At 38.0% G+C, this 17,886-nt stretch overlaps 1 protein-coding gene across 2 annotated transcripts in view; it reads right to left on the bottom strand.

The window, feature by feature from the left end:
- The window catches only part of plekhg5a (pleckstrin homology domain containing, family G (with RhoGef domain) member 5a), a 65,032-nt gene that overhangs the window by 35,063 nt on the left and 12,083 nt on the right, over window positions 1-17,886 (bottom strand). The window contains exon 1 of one of the 2 annotated variants that reach the window (XM_036559172.1): window positions 7,186-7,334. The exons of the other annotated variant lie outside the window; for it this stretch is intronic. The gene's annotated coding sequence lies outside the window, so the exon portion shown is untranslated. Of the gene's footprint in view, window positions 1-7,185; window positions 7,335-17,886 lie in introns of those variants that run through there. 2 annotated transcript variants of the gene reach the window in all.

Raw genomic sequence — 17,886 nt, 5'->3', positions numbered from 1 at the left:
AAAAAAACTGGGGCAACTTTCTGTTGGAACCAAATTTATCATACTTGTGGGCATACAAAGCTAGCCTGACCTAGACCAAAATAAAATTGTTTGTATAGGTTAAAAAGTAGTAAAAGAGATTGTAGGTAATTTACATTCTAGGGTTAAACCTTTTTTCAAAGTTCTGCTGAATGTAACATCCTCTAATAGTTTCACAGTTTCAGGCAGTGCATTCCATTGCACTCTTATCAAAGTTTATGAACCCAGTAGCAGCAGGAACTGAAAGAGCGGAAAGTGAAAGAAAGAGAGAGAGAGAGCAAACGAGAGAGATAAAACCCTTTCAGTGCACTTCCTCCTATTGTTAATTTGATGAGCTTTGCAACTGTAGCAACTGATGCTAACTCACACATAAACAGTCCTCCTCTAACAGATGTGGATATTATGCATGCAGTCTTGCTTATTTGCTCATGGCTGGCATTATTTAAAAAAAAGCAGCAGATAGTAGAACAGTGGTAGGCAATATGGCAAAATATGTTATAAAAATGCTATCAAAAGCTTTGAGTCATGCTGTCCTTCACTACAAACAATATTGCTTTCACAGATTCCTGCTATCATCAGAATTTATATTTGTTATTCATGATGAATAGCATGTTCTCAACCACAGCTACACCATTAGTGAGACTTTCCTGAATCTATTTAAATGCAAAATGTAATTGGTCCATGTTCTGTAACCAAAAATACTGGAAATTTGTTTTTGCTTTGTAACTGCTATTATAGCACAACATAGACAACCGGCACAAACATTTTTCACAAACAACACACAAACATAAAACATCAATCCATACGCTCTAAGAATAATTAAGAATGACTTCATGAAAATGAAAATTGTGCGGTTTTATGTAACAAAAACATTCATAATACATTTTTATGAATCTCTTTTTATCCCTCCAAATTATTAATTGTTTTTGTTACATATAAACCCGATACTTGTGAATAATCTTTGTTCTGACTGGCTGCTCTGTGTTGTGCCTCATTCAAAAAAGCAGTCCAGGCTAAAACATGTGAGAAGTAGAATACTTGAAATATTTACATAAACTGAAGAATCTGTCAGTATTTGGTATGTCCCCATTTTATGACAGTGTGCACTAGTGTGGACCCCACAAGTTAGACCAAATCCGCCTTAGAGTAGGGCTGGGCGATAAAACGATAACGACAAGTATCGCAATATAACTTTTCCTCGATAGAGCGATAAGAAAGGTTCGATAAATGTTCGATATAATACACCATTCTCACACTTCCACGTTTTAGCGAAAGCCCTGGTGGCGCTTTCTACTGCAAGGAAAGCGACACTACTCTGCTGTCGCGAGGAGAGGGCGCACTTCCGAATTTTTCGACTTGATTAGAGAGGGAGGGGGCCACGAGTAAAAAAAAGGGTCGCCAAATATACTTTAGCAACGGCTGAAACGCGGAGTTATACATTCCCTGTCTGAGTGGATGTTATCGGCGATCTGTTCTTCTGTGACCGAGTGTGAGTGACGAGGTCAGTGGTGTAACTGTGCTGTCCTACGGTGAGCTCACCTCTTTCCATGCATCCTAACAACTTTAGCGGTGTTAAATCACGTCTGCAGCGCCGTGTTACAGCGCCAAACCGTCATATGTTAGTATTAGTGCATTCTCGAGCAACGAAAGTGAAAGAAAGAAGTGGGTTCATGTTCGAAAGTAAACTGAGGAAGCTGTGAGGCATTGGAGAGTGGGAGAGCGCTATCTTTCCAGGCTAGCTGTTTTTAGCTGCTGGCTAACTTGAAGCAGTGCTCCGGCACAACACAGTGAATTGATGATACGGTAGAGCAAACAAGACACAAAATCACCGCTTTCAGTTTAAACATACCTAAAAGGAGGACTCTGTGACTGGTGTGAGAGATTCACACTACAGATAATGTTTTTACACAGCAAACGTCAGATATACTGCGGTTCACCCCTTAAACTACTACGATAGCATAGAGAAACCCAGTCGTCGCTAGCTGGTGTCTGAATACTGTGATATGCTCCGACATGGATGTGGTAGGAGTGACAGCAGTGACCTACCGAACCAAGTTGACGTTGTTGAGAAACTAAAGAGTTTAGCACTGTTGTTGGCCACTTGTTTAGCATTTGTAACGGAGTAGCCAAGTGCTCGTCACCAGACAGCTAAAAATAATCTGTTTTCTTTCTTAAATCATGACTATTACAAAAATTGCAGCTGTGCTTTTCCAGCTGATGAAAACAGCTCAGAAACTTTCTCCCACTCTTCCATGACAGATTAGTGAAATGTTCCACTGTTTGGCGAGTGTTTGTCATGATCGGACCATAAGTGATAGTTTAAAACCACAGTTAACCACCCAGGAGCAAAATCAGTCTTCAAACGTGAAAGAAGTCATGATTTGACATTTATCGCGATATGTATCGATATCGAACGATATGAATTTTGTTTATCGTGATAACGTTTTTGGCCATATCGCCCAGCTCTACCTTAGAGTCGTCTAAACGCGAGCATCAATGGAAGAGATAAGACTGGAAAAAATCTTACCTTTTTGTACAAAGGCACTAACTAACATGTCAATGCTTTGTTTAAATATGAATAGTAACCCAGAAATAGTGCAGAACCTTGTATGTTTCTTCTTCATTTTACTTGTAACTTTTCAAAGTTCTAAACACTTCTGTTGTTTATTTCTAGATTCAATTTAAAAAAATGATTAATGTGTGTCGGACTTTTGGCCCCTGTGTATATAAAATGTTTTCGTACAGAACGCATACCATAAGTGACAAATATACATTCTGTCCAAGCTACATCTGCACTTTTCATCAGCAGGTCAGTAAATGGAGAGGTCAGATAGAGGGAAACTGCAATGGAACCACAAGACAAGAACAGGCGAAATTAGGATGGAAAAGTGACGAAACTGAAATTTAACACAGTCGTCAACCTGCGGGCAGTGAATGCTGCTTTCACTCCAGACCAAATGTGCTCAAAATATCTCCTCCAGGATTGTGCACACACAAACACATACAGCAAACCTCCTGCAGGAGCCAAAACAAATGTGTCTGCTGGACTCAAATGGAGTGACGAACTGACTGACTGCAGGCTTTTAGGGAGAAAAACAGTCCTTCACAAAAGAAGATGGCAAAGGCCAGATGGGCCCAACAAACAATAGAAGAAAAGCAACTCGGAAAAAATGAGTGGATACCAGAGAGATTAGTTAATCCTCGCTGCCAAAGAAGGATATAGCATGAAAAATAATCAGAATGATTGATTAATAAGTTTAACAGAGTATATATAATTTAGAGAGGGGCTAATGGGTATGATCCATGATTTCAGTTCTTTGAGAAACACTTCCAACTGTCCAGGAAGAGCAGCAAGTCAGAGCACAAATGTAGAATATCAGGAAAAGCCAAAATAAGAAAGGCCAATAAAGCAGCAGGTCTAGCCAAAATGTTACTTAATCTTACCTTTGTCTGTTTCGTCTTTGTTTTCTTACTTAGAGAGCATTAGTGCTGATTTACGTAAGGGTCAGTTTGGCTTCAGAAACCTTCCTTCAAAGCCAGGAGACCCACTCATTGTGAAATAAGGCCTCCTTCAGAAAGAACATTAGGTTTTGTCCTTCTGTCTTTAGCACTATTTTCGCCTTCCATACAGTGCTGCATGTGCATATCAAAGGTTTGGTGTTTATTAAAAGAATAACACAAAGCAAACAATTCAATACTCTATCTTTTTCAATTCGTTATTTAAACAGGCTAACAGGCTATGTTATTTTCTGCCTATATGTTAATTAAATTGAGCATTGGCAAGGATGCACCTATTAGCATATATACAACATGAATAGTCAGTAATGTATGTGTATGTGCGCTACTAGAAACAAACAACATAAGGTATAACTCATGTTTGATTTGTCTTAATCTCAATGTTACTCTGTTACCACTGACACAGTATGCTCGTGTTAAATAGTGTGGCCTTTTATGTCGGCTTTGTGCAGCAAACTGCATGAACAGTTATATACCCATTTTATGCAATTTTAGGCTTCAGAATTTTTTACCGCTTGCTCTGAATGGCATGCCCCAAGAAGCATGTACACAATACTCCTGCATTGCAGAATTTCAGAGTTGCTATTTTCTGTTCAGTGATACACAGTATACAGATGGCTAACTGTTTCAATACGTTTACCTGAGGCAATATGTACCATCATATTTAGTTTTCTGAGATCTGTGAACATTTAGAAACAGACAAAATGCACCAACAAAAAAGTTACTTGTTACTATGCAGTTAATCTACACTAGCTGTGGTTGTTTATATGCTTTCTATAATTCACCTAAATCTGTTTTTTTCATTATATATGCAGGTGTTCAGTGTTCTGGAAGTCCTGACAATACCCACAACATAGAAAAGAATATGGTGATTTAATTTTAAACTAATACCACTGTACTGCCCACCCCTACCCCAAAATGTACAGTGCAGATTTGCAGGACTGAAAAACACTGGTCAACGTCACCTAAAGACGCTGTCCAAACGAAAGACGACATCACAGCTCTGGCTGCTTAACTGCTTCTTGCTGTGATGTTGACGTAAAATGTCATAACTAGATTATGGCAAGCAGAGAGACATGGAAACAACCAGGGACCCCAGCAAGAGTCAAAGAGGTCAAGTGTCAGACCTGCCTATTGCTTTTAAGGCCACTAAAAGACCCAGTAAAGATTCAGTTACTTCCACAGCCATAAGCGCAGGTTAATCACTTCTCAGACATGACAAACGTGTCACACTTCACACAAGCAAACATGCATGGCCCAGTAACCTACTAAATTCCACATAGTGCTAGAATTAGTTCTTAAGGTGGAGAATAATCCCTTATCTTAAAAAGGATCCAGAGCGTATTTATGATAGCTCTACTTCACATTAGGGCCATCATTGTGAATTATATTAGCAATCCAGTAATCTAATAGTTATTTTGGTGGTTAACTAAGTAATTACAGTTTTTAAATAGGCCAAATAATAAAATGGACTTAAAGGTCCATTCTGACCTCAAACTACATATAATACATTATTTGAAGTTGTAGTTTGACAGCAAACATGAATCTGTCATTTTAATGCTTTTGTTCAATGTTTTCTCACTAACATCACCAGCATGCATTATGCAAATACATTGTACAACCACTGGCAATCCCAGCACAGCTCAAACAATCTATGCTGCTTGCCTAGTCACTGATATATAGGCTAATAACCAAGCTAGCATTAGTGTAACTCCTACCTTGGATGCTAAACAAGATAGCTTTTCTTTAATAAAGACAATTTTAAAAAGGCAGATCAACATTTTTTTCGCACAAAACAACGACAGAGCCACTTTTTTTAGGACAAAGTGAGACATTTTTCGACCTTTAGGCCTGGGAAAGGTGCCAAACTGTGGTAAAGTAGCTGGATCTAGATAGCTTTTGCATTCAGCTTGTTGTGTTCCTCATCTGGCGAGTCCTTATGGTCATTCAAGAAATCTATTCTCTCCATTGTTATGATGTCTTGAAGTCAGTTACCATGGTTATTTGGTTGCAGTACGATTTTTGGCTTATTAAATGCTTGTTATCTGGTTTCCTTGTGTATTCAACAGCTAGCAAAAAAATCAACAGCTCACCCCAAAATATCCACATCAAAGTAGTCAGAATTTCTTAAAGGTTTCTTCAAATTTTAAGATATTTCATCAGACAGGAGTGTTCCGTGTCTTAAACCAGATGTAAAAAACGCTCTAGAGACTACTTCGGCACCACTGCAGGACACACGTAGGTATGTTCAAAACAGATATAGTGATGGTTACATTTTGGCCAGAGTGTTCTTTTAACTGAACAATAACAAAGAGCCTTTCATAGATTCCAAAATACATAACTGGAAAAGGATAAACTAGGAAGCCCGTAAAAGGAAAAAACTAAACATATAGTCTTCACATTTTTTTTTTTTTTCTCTTTCTACTTTATTTGAACACCTTTATATTGTGTGAAACTTTGATGATTGGTGCAGTCGACATGTTCCAAAGTAGCTTGGAATTAAATCTCTTTACAATAACTTACATTAAACGTAAAGAGCGTTTTTGCCCTACGGTGTAAAGTTACCATTTTGGAGATACTTGATTTTCTTTGGACAGCGACAACATATATAAAAAAAACTTACATAAAAATATGTTAAAAATGTTCTTATTGTAACAAAGACTAGTAGCACAATTTAAAATATGCATCAGGCAAACTGCCAACTAATCACTGCCAATTCAAGAAAGAAAATTTTAATAGAGTTAAAGAAGTAATGATGACAGCCCTATTTTAAATATCTCAAATGTGAGGCCCTAACAAATTCCAAACAAACAGCAAGGTGAATGTAACCTGAAACAGTAGAGCTCCTTTTTTGTCCTTTTGTCGACCACACAGGGTGACGAGTTTCATGCGCACTACCCCAACACCGTCCCACATGACACCTCCAGCCACTAAGAATGTATGGCCATGTTAATAACAGCAACTTGTGACCGCCTTGTGCAGTCACTTACAAAAGGGCCCGGGAGGGAGGGGAGAAAAGAGGAAAAAAAATCAAGTTGCTTCAGTTGCCCTTTTCTCACATTTGAATGGTCTGAACACATGTACAGACTCGCACACGCATGGATGCACAATGGGGAGATTTTAATTCCTCTTTTTTTTGGAATGCTTACTCTAGCAAATTCAGCCATAATGACCAGAGCAATATATCATGACTCTTGCACTGAAGAACAAAAAGGAATTATGCTGAGCACAGGAAGGACGAAGAGAGAGAGAGAGAAAGAAAGAAAGAAAAAAAGAAAGGAAGAAAGAAAGAAAGAAAGAAACTAAACATCTGTAAACTCTTTTAAAGGTTTCAGAATAGCTAAATGCTAAATATGGCTGTAACCTGGACCAACTGATGCTTAAGCCATTAGTAGACTGCAAAGCCACAAGCTTTAACTCGTTTAGAATTTTATGAGAGTGAGAAAGAGAGAGAGAGCGCGAGAGAGCGAGTGAGAGAGAGAAAATCAGCTGTAGAATAGAGGATCTGCTTTAACCTGCCTGTTTTCCTCACTCTTCAGAGACCTTTCGCATGTCTGTGGAAAGAACAGCACCACCTCAGAGCTTTAAGCACTGCATTCTGAACACTTAAGCTGAGCGGTAAACCTCACATAACACATTGATGTCACTCACCTGCTGCTGCAGACACGTGCGTGTGTGTGTGCGCGCGTTTCCCTAGAATTGTTGGCCTCTCTGCTGTCCGTGTTAATGCTGTTTACAGAATGGAGAAGCGTATGAGGGCGGCTTCACTCTCTGAATGGTCTCCCCTCTCTCTCACTCTCTGCCGCTCGCTCGTTCCCTCCCTCTCTCCCCTCTTCCCCTTCCCTGGCTTCCTTTCTTTTTCATTGCAGGCTTCTGCAGGATGTGTGTGAGTCTGTGTTTGTTTTCAAACATTTTCAAGACGAAATTGTCCTGACTGTGTAGACAAGCAAAGGAAAACAGGCTAACCTACAATAACAGGACCAATAACAAGATCCTGACTTTGTCATAACTTTTGGGTTACTGAGTTTAAATTTAGGATATAATATAGTTACATATATAATACATATGGGAGAGATCACTATTACCTATAGGTACTTACATATCATCATTGTCCACAGTACATCACGTTTTTTCCATTTTTATTTTTTACACCATCTGAACACAGCAACTGCCCTTTACACTGTGTTTCATTATTATTGGACCAATAGAAATGGTCCAAAATTGCTTGAAATAAAATCTTTTTGCCTTAACTTAAATTGAAAGTAAAGAACATTTTTCCCTCTCTTGTAAAGTTGCCTAATATAGATACTTGTTTTTCTTTGGACATTAATGATCTACAGCACTGTGTAAAAGCTTTAAATACATGAGAAAATGTTTTATAAGATATTCATCTGCTTTTCAACACCTTTTCAACAATTTAAATCCTCTCTTCATGGCAGCCCAGATTACTGGTTACCGTCCACTACTTGTTTGGTTAATCATTTCATTATGCTAAATTAAATATGCTGGAATTGAACAAATCTACCTAATGGCTGGGTGTATGCAGAAGACATTTGGAAATAAACGTTACTCTTCAAACTAGCTCACAAGATATTACTGTACTGTGCAAAGGAGAACAACCTTTGTTTATTCAATTTTCAGTTAAACTGGTGATTAAGTACAATCTATTAATTTTTCAGATTAGATTTAAGATAATACTCTTTGATAAGGAAGGGGAAAAAACAGAAGTTTCCAAAAAGGGAATATATAACCTGAAAAATCCACAGGTGTTTCTGTCAGTCCTTCCACTGCAAGAAGACAACTAAACGTTATGGGCCTAAAAGCATGTATATATGTCGAGAAGCCATTACTGAGAAAAGGGAATAGACAAATTTGCAAATCAAACAAAGAAAAGAAGCTGCAGGTGTTCTCAGAACAACATACTTTCCACCCCAGAGTCCAGACCTCAACATTACTGAATGTGTTTTGGATTACCTAGATCACAAGAAACAGAAAATGTTTACCGAAAAGAATGGAAATTGTAATAAAGCAATGGTTGCACACACTAAATACTGAGACGATTACATTTTACATTCAGTTAACGTGGCTACAGCATACCTGTTTGGTTCTTGCTTTTTCTGATACTTAAAAATTAATAATTTGTACTTAACAGCCGTTTTGCTATTGGCAGTGGTGGTTTCTGACTTTTACACACTGCATACACACTGTATGTATTACACATGGGATATTTTCATTACATATATATGTATATAATACATGTAGGTATTTTATAAGAGTCATATGTCTGACCCCAGGTCCTGACATGAAAATAAACCTGCATATGTATCAAGTGGAAAAAATATCTGTGTATAGATACTAAGCAGACAGTGAATGTGTAACGGTCACCTATATGACAGTATGTTTATAGTCACACCCTCCTCTACTGTTTAGATGGAATGGATACATACACAAATGAACAATCTCATACACACACACACACACACACACACACACACACACACACACACACACACACACACACTCTTTCTGTTCTCTCCCTCTCTTTACCATCATTATATTGATTTTTAGCAAATACACAACACCATCTGGTCTACAGTATGCCCCCACTGACGCACAAACACACACACGCACCCTGGTATGAGTCACACTTTGAACAGAAGTGTGATTTACAAGAATGTCCTGCTCTCCGGCCTGCAGCAATGTGCCTCAATCCACCTGCTGCATGTACTAAACAACTCTCTCTAATATGAATTACGCCCTTTATTATGCTTTACAACAAAGGAGACATACAGAGATAGCGTGATATGGACCTCAGCACTGCTGGCTGTGTTTTACAGTATGCTGGCCCAACTTAAAAGGAAATCATGCCTTTCAGTAATAATTCACACACAGGCCAACAGCAACACCACAAACATGTAAAATTCAGCCCTGTGCTCTGGACTTGTTAAAAACGTTTAATACTTTTAACTTGCGATGATACTGAACATATGCCCATTGTTGGTATCGGCAGATAATAGCAAAGAATGCTGGATCACACATCACAGGGAAAAAAAAAAAATAATTGATCTTATTCTGTAGCAAAACTAGCTTGAAAAACCCCAAAATTGGCTGTAGTGAAACCAAGGTGTGAAATACAGAGGACCTGTGAGGGCAGGGCACCCTAAATAATCTTTTGGAACCACTGAATGTCTCAAAATCAAAAACCTTCAGGGTCCCCTGATAATAAAATTATTATGACGTTACACTGTCCATTAGGGAATAACAGAAGCTCAAATACAAACTCACAGAAAAGTCATTGTTTAGCCTGCTTCTCCCACAAATTAACTAACCAGTGCTGCAGCACTCGTCTACCTCAGGGTGGCACTGTAGCAAATTAGTTCACCCAGTTGGTCTTTCATAGCCAAGCAACTGTAACAATGCCCGGGATACCTCTGAAACACTTTACAATATGCTACAGAAAATCTGTACATTTGAAAAGTAGTCCAGTTTTCACAAGAGACTGGTGGAAAGAGTGAATTGTCACTCATTTCTCAAACCAAAGACAAAAGAGGAGATGTCTCAATTAATGTGGTGAAGACCGCATTGCCAAACTAGAAAAAACATTTCTAAAAGAAGAACTGTTAAACCAAACATTTTGCTGACATTGAAGAAGCTAGCTTCAGCAGTGCTGTGGTGAGAGAGTTAGCAGCCAGACAGTGCTGGAGTAGCCAGCCAACATGGGATACTGCGAACAGTGTAACATAATATGAAGAAAATCAGGTGACAGAATAATAGTAGCCACATGTAACCTACTGTTAAGAACAACACGATTGTTCTGGTATCAGCCGATACTCAGGGCTTCATCACTGGTATAGGTATCAGAGAAGAAAAGCCTGTTTGTAGTAGTAGTAGAGACGCTACTTACATACAGTATATGTAAATGTAAATTGTATCGCTACTATTTACTGCATGTCAAAATATGATTTATGATTGTCCTTACTGTATGTCAAAACATGATTTATGATTGTACGTTGACTCTCTCTTTTTGCCAACACACCCTTCACTTAGATAGTATCAGTGTACAGAGCTGCTAGGGGGGCAGGAAATCCTCTGTGAACAAACGCTTGAGGCTTTGAAGCAGGAGCACTGACTCTACTCACCAAATCCAGCACATTATGCTATCCCCAGCCCTCTTTCCCTCACTCCTCCCGTCTTCCTTTGCTTCCTCTCTCCGGCCATTTAAGGTAAGCCGTTATAAACTATTGATGCCAAAAGTTTTGGTTCTAAATAACTTACTAATTCAAGTCTGAGTGTGTGTTTTCAATGGTATTTCACACTCGGAAACTCTATCTCTGGTAAACCTAAAGTAGCAATACTGCATTAGCTCATTGTAAAGCTCATGATGAGACTCATTTGACACATGGCTGAGTTTAGGCAACAACCTCACAATACAATATGTTTCATAATACAAGCTTCACAATACACAATATGACACAGAACAGAATATATATATATATTCATGTATTCTGGGTTATTCAGCTGGAATTGACCCTTTGCTAAGCCCTGAACCCCTTTGCAGCATCTGACAAGGATTCACACCCTTCATGTGAACTACGAAGTTTTCTATGACTAAAGTATTCACCACGTCAATCTGTTTGGAGCAATGCACGCAGAATTTCAGAAAGTAGTAGACCAAAAGGTCTCCAGTACGCATTTGAAGGCTACATAAATAACATCATGATCTCTCGGTAGCCTAATAGCACTAAATGGATAAACAGATCACAGTCAAAAAGGGAAAAGCCTCATTAGTGCAATTTGTTGAAGTGGCAGGTCATTATCATTTTAATATGCCTTAGAGACAATGTCAATCATACAGTACCTTCAATGCAGCAAGCTATATTTTATATCACAAGAGCACAAAGACAAAATGCACTGGCAAATATAATCAATCAGCTGCAGGCACCTTCTCACATTTTTTATCTTTAATAAGAAATTTTTTCGATATTTGCACTTTCCAGCTAATCTCTTTTTTTATTAGTTATATCAAAATACACAGACATACATTTATGTTAAACAGCAACATGGTCAGTTGACTTAGTAGCTTGCAAAGGTTTGGAATGATGCTTAGATTCCACCCAAATGTAAGTTGCTCGGCTAAGTTAAGGCATTTTTTTCTAGAATGTGGGTGAAAAAGTGCAAAAGCAGATTCAGGAAATGATTCATTCCTGTACTGATAAATTTTAATCCATGACATTGTCATATCAGTATTTTGAACATATGCCTATTTGACATCTCATAGAATTTTGTTTAATCCAAAAATGATGTTTTGCCCTCTAGCTGAGGCGAAACCAACTGGCCAAGAGAATGATACCACTGAAGAGAAACAATGTAACATAGGACACAGCAGGTCAGCTAAAACATGCCCCAGAGGACACCACTCTAAGCCAATCAAACAGCTGGACAGCCACAGCGTCCTGTGGGCAATATTTCCAGCAGCGTGGCGTCAGTCATATGCCCGTTTCCTGTTTTTGCCCCTTCTCTACACCATGACAATTTCCTCTAGCCACGTCTCAGGGTCTTCCCTGCAATGGTGTGATGCTTTATGAGTCAGGGAACAGGATAATGTGTGAGAGCTTATTGTTTGAGCCCTGATAAAGACACACTGGCCTGATGATGGAATGGACACAAATATTCAGACGTGAAAAATGTCCTGCCCAGAGAGATCAGACATGAGGGTCAAATCGTACCTTTTCAGTAAGTTCTTGGAAACACATGGTCATAAAACTGCTAAGGTGTCATAAATTTCACAGTGGTTTTGGACAGGAAAAACAAAGACATAAATACTTAAATCAACCTCAGTCAAAACACAATCTTTAAGTTTTAAGAACTTGATTTCTGGAAAGTTAAAGTATCCACTTTTTTCCAGTCTATAAAAATGTGAACTCTGTGAATGGAATGAAGTCAAAACAGAATAACACATCTCTATAAGTCTGTCACTACAGATTACATTAGTATCTAAGTAATCTACTGATTATTTTGTGGATTAATGGAGAGAGGGTTTTAAAGGTAAACTTTAAACTGCACTGAACAATAACAAATCCTACATAATCCTTGAAAGATTCCAAAAATATTTTATGAGAAAAAAAGTCACTGCATGGATGACTTTAAATGAACTTAAATCTAAAACTCACTAAGGTTTAAAAGTGTAATAACTCACTGTGAATTTAAATATTACAAACTTTTTGGCAAAAGGTATTTTTACATGTTTTATTCAATATTTGAAGAATTCTGTGAACAAGAAGTTTAAAATGATAAATGATATACTGTAATTTTCAATTTGTCAGGTTACCTGCCTTAAGATTTGATCTCCACTTTTAAAAGAAAATAAATTCCTGATTCTTCTACAGCTCCAATAATCACTTCAGACACATTTGAAATTTCTTACATTTTATGTAGAGCTTCCCAGTGTCCTACTAATTATTACTATAAGGGACTAGTATATTACAATAACTTTATACATTTATCATGATATGCATTGTTGTGATTTACACTGTCGTCTATACAGATGTAAACTGTGTGAATGGCACAAATCTATTCAACATCTCTGTATGTTTTGATTTTATACATGTTGGCTTGAACATGTTTTCATGGTTCTCAGGGGAAAGAGATGTTGGGCTGTCCAGCACAGGGCTGAAAGTGATGGTAACATTACACTTCAAGGGGTCACGTGTCGAGCACCCTTTGTTCATCCCTTTGGGTCTTAATTCCTGCCTGATGACATCACAGGACTCCTTTAAAGGAAAATGTGAAAGAGAAAAGAGCTGTATTTGGACATGTGCAGATAAAAGAGAGAGAGGGGGAAAGAACGAGAGGGAAGTGAGTGTTCCTTGTTGATATCTTGACTATAGTAATTGCTTAAATGCAGGGATATGCTGACAGAGGCCAGACTTAGGGCAGAAATTCTGATGAATGCTTATTCTATCTGAGGCCTCCAATGCAGACTGAAGAACTTTATATAATAGCACCATTCCTCAGAGACAATTCGCATACCTCAAATACTTTTGAGTGTCTACATAAACTCAGACAAATCACATTTTTCAATAAACAAATCTGACAACATTGCATAAGAAGGCTGGCAATGTGCGAACCTGCTGCTGGTTTATGAAGCCACTGTTATCATCATCGCCATCATTCATGTCGATGAGTCACTTGCCAATAACGCATCTCAGCGACCACAATCCTGGGCCACGGTGCCAGCACTGAAACCACAGAGCTACTGCGAACAAACACGTCAGTGTCTTCTCCTTGGCCTGATACAAACACTAGTGTCTTCTCTCAAGATTACACAAACACACGAGTGTCCGCTCTCTCACCAGCTCAAATAACAAAGCTGTTAAGTCCCATCACTGGCAAACAATATTACTCAGGACATCATTTCCAGTGCCAGTATATAAACATATTTTGATCTGTAACAAGATGATTCCTGGGGAACTTGAGGCCTGTAGGCAGGGATTTCGTACAGGTTCTTCATGTTTCTAAGGGCTTTCATGGGAGTTAGTTATTTCAGGTCAGTTCAATTTGATTGACCTATCTTTGCTCCTTCCACAACCTAGCAGCTGCTGCAAGGTTGGACAAGGTTTACAGAGCACTGGCAAAATCCTTTTGAAATTAATAAGGAATTATAGTCCTGTGCAAAGCTGGTCAGCCCTGTACACTCGCTAAGCAAAAGTAGTACGGCCCCGGAAATTGTCAAAGCTGCTTATTGTTTACAACTTCGATGAGAGGATGAAGTGGGACTATCAATCTGGTCATGCAAAAGAAAAAAAATACACTTTGTAAGTGAATTGAAGGAACAGCTAAAGATAAACTTGTGTTCTCTCTTCTGATGTTAGTAACATTTAACAAATTAAAGCTAGCTGGACAGTGCATCTCTTGGTCTGGCTTTGTCTTGCTTCCTTGCCAGCCACGGGTAAAGGTGTTTACAAACTGCAGCTCAGAAATGATAAATGTGTTGTGCGTAAACATGTGTTCATATGTGTGTACACTAAATGAAACTTGTGCTTTGCAGCAGCAACCGCTGTGCATCCAGACCATTTCTAATTATTCTTAGACCGACAGATGGCGCAAGCTGTTTTAAAGGAGGGAGGATTATTGTGGGAGCACTGGGTAATGTGGTAATTGCAAATGGTTTACATGGCTCACGGGTCAGGTAGGAGGGCCTCTTTGCATAATTTTGCACAGGACCCCAGGGAGGTCAGGACTGGCTCTGGCCCTGTGTCAAAATATCTAAACTCTTCAAATTGGACCACTACAATGTCTGTGTGCTTGTTTAGAGTGAGTATATGTCAAGTTTCCAGTTTAAAATGCTGAGCTACAGAGCTGGACTATGTTGTTGTAGGTAATCAAAATACGAAAACGATGACGTAGAATTTGCCATTATGCTAGCTACACCATAAAGACTAGACCCGCTCTCTATGTGCTCTAAATGTAGGTGTTTAGGTGTGTAGTGGTACACTAATTTCTCGCTAAGTTCAATGAGTGTTTTTGCTAACATTCTTGCAACAGTGACACTTCTGGGTAAGCATGTACAGCAAATTTTACAATAGACTGTGTCACAAAGCAATAGTCTAGAGCTCCAGTGAGCAAGCTGAGAGCAGTAGCAGCAAAGACAAATTCCTTAAGAGCCTGAGGAAGATTCTCTGAGAAGCCCCTATCCTAAACAAAAAGGTCTGATAGAAAAATGGGCTGAAATATTGCAATATTCACACTGTAATCTGCTGCCACCTGGTGGTGCCTCTCATAGTCACTCCTCACTTTTTCAGGTTCACTTTTTAGGTTCCAAGCCTAAAATCATTGGAAAAGCAACTCTAGATCTGTATTCCTCAGCTCCACTAGGCCAGTGTTCTACTGTATATGAAACCTAACTCTGTCTGTTCTCACACTGAGCTGTCAAGTAGCAGACAGTGATTTATGTTGGTAATAATGGAGGAGCAGACACAACACAGACTCAGCGTGCTATTAGCTCCTGACCCACGCTCAGATTTTATGCTGTATTCTACAAACAAAGATTAACCCTGGATAAGGCAGTCGGACATCTTAATTCTACTTTAATACCAAGTGAAATATTACAAACCCAATACAAGCAGTGTCTTCATCAAACATCCTGCTTTAGCCAATGAAAATCCAATAAAAAGTATTATACTAGGTTTACAAAATAGTAATCGGCCAGGATTGGAATCAGATTTATTTGCAGTTTTGCTAAAGTGTGCTGTAATTTTATGACATATAATTTGCACTGCAGTGTTCTTAACAGCTTTTGCCATGTGTTGTTAAACAATTTTGATTTATTGATCCTTAACAATGGCTGCAATGTCATTGACAGGTAGAATATTCTGTTTCGTCTTTCCATTTTTTTTGCATGAGTGTCCTGCATTCTAAACCATTATCCAGTCCGTTTTTTTTCATTTACACACACACAGACTGAGTGAATGACAGAAAACTCAGTTATAGTTTCACACCGAGTCCTTTTACAAATGTAATGCCCTGAAACACATCAGGTCTTTTTTTCATTGAACACTGAGAATGAGGGAAGAAGAAATGAAGCGGTAGAAACAGTAGAAACAGTGTCAAAGTTACCATTTTTCTTTTAGCCACTGCGAATCAAAGACACAGATAATGGGTAACAACCCATTCTACTAAGAAAGTTCAATAAAACAGTTTGAGAGTCACCAACTCACAGAGGTTGAAGCTCTACTGTGTGTGCATGGTGGAGTTCAAAGTGCTGCTTCAGCTCGGAGCTCCAAGCATTAAAACAATGAGTTTGGTGAGTTTTCTTTTTGGTCTGCTAAACTTTGAACTTTGTGGGCAGTTAGAAATACTTAGTCTTAGATATACTGAATATGAAAAATACAGGTGTTTTAAATATTGAAAAAAGTCCATTTTTTCAATAATTTTTTTGAGTTTTTGATTTCATGAGTTTTCACAACTGTTTGCTGTCTCAGCTCTATTAAACACATCTAGCTGTCTCTTACTTTTGACTTTATTGGGAATTCATGTTTTTTAAAAGGCAACAGATTTTTTTGTTTAAGAATTTAAAATGCCAGTTTGGCTTTAGAAAGACCAAGTGTTATTTGTGTTGTCTTTGCCTGTTGATTTGGCCAATAGAAAAGTATGAGAAATGGGCTGGGACCAATCTGATTCTTTTTCATAAGTTATCCTTGCACCCATGCATGTGTTAGGCCTTCCCACCACTCTTTGCATTTCATATTAATGCATTCATCTGCCAATCTGACTGTAAAGAAATCAGAATTGGCCCCAAAAATTCCTAATTGGTGCATCCCTAGGTTATGGAACCTATGGAGGGCGATATGGTTTATATCAATACACTGGTATTGCACAACAATAATGATTTGTAGGTTTAGATAAACTGATAGACAGCAAAACTTCAGATTGATTTGAAAAACAGTTCAAACTGTTCTTTACTTTTTAATATTGCTTTTTAATAAAACTTACCTGAAATACTATAAAGTCATGAAAAAACATCACTGTTAAATAATTATTTCATAGCATTTGCTGATCCTACCCAATATGGCAACCCTGATTTGGATGTGTTCTAACAGCAAGGAGTTGAAAGTAGGCAAAGCAACTTTTTGACCATCATCCTAAAAATGAAAACAAGTTACTAACAAGCTTTCGTTAATAAAGAAGGAAAAGATGAAGGCTTGCAAGTAGCTTAAAACTGCTTTATACCGGAGCACATGCTAAACTGAGGTGCACTGGAGTTAACAGCCAGTACAGTCTGAATCATTTTACTATGGCTCTGGACAGCTAGCCAGTTTATACTAGGTAATAGACACATAGAGTAGAGGTGGGCGATATGGCAAAAACGTTATATTACAATACTTTTCCATGAAACACGATGTGCGTCACAATATTTTGTTTTTCTGGGATTTAATAAATAGTAACTAACAATAGAAATAGAAACAGTAGTGCCACATTTAAAAAGTACAACAATAATAACAATATTAATAATAATAATAATAATAATAACAACCTACAACTACACTGATTTTTATTCAGTGTTTTACAAATTGCTCTGCACTAAATCCAATTAAACAGAACTAACTATGCTCACTTTATAATGAAACGTAGTTAATCAGTGTTCTTTAAATACTGACAATATCCACAATATGCTTAGAAAAGCAAACTGTAACATAATTTATCACAATAAAGTATCGTGATATTGCCCAGACTATGTCTGGTAATTTTCAGGTTTCTTCTTTTTGTGATGTTTGTGGCATCAATCACATGAAAAAAAAGTTTTGCAGCAGTGGAAACATAGATATCAGTAATATATATATAAATTATTACTCT

This window comes from Colossoma macropomum, unplaced genomic scaffold (genome assembly GCF_904425465.1).
Source record: "Colossoma macropomum unplaced genomic scaffold, Colossoma_macropomum, whole genome shotgun sequence".
Taxonomy (NCBI): domain Eukaryota; kingdom Metazoa; phylum Chordata; class Actinopteri; order Characiformes; family Serrasalmidae; genus Colossoma; species Colossoma macropomum.
This window is presented reverse-complemented; position numbering and strand designations above follow the sequence as displayed.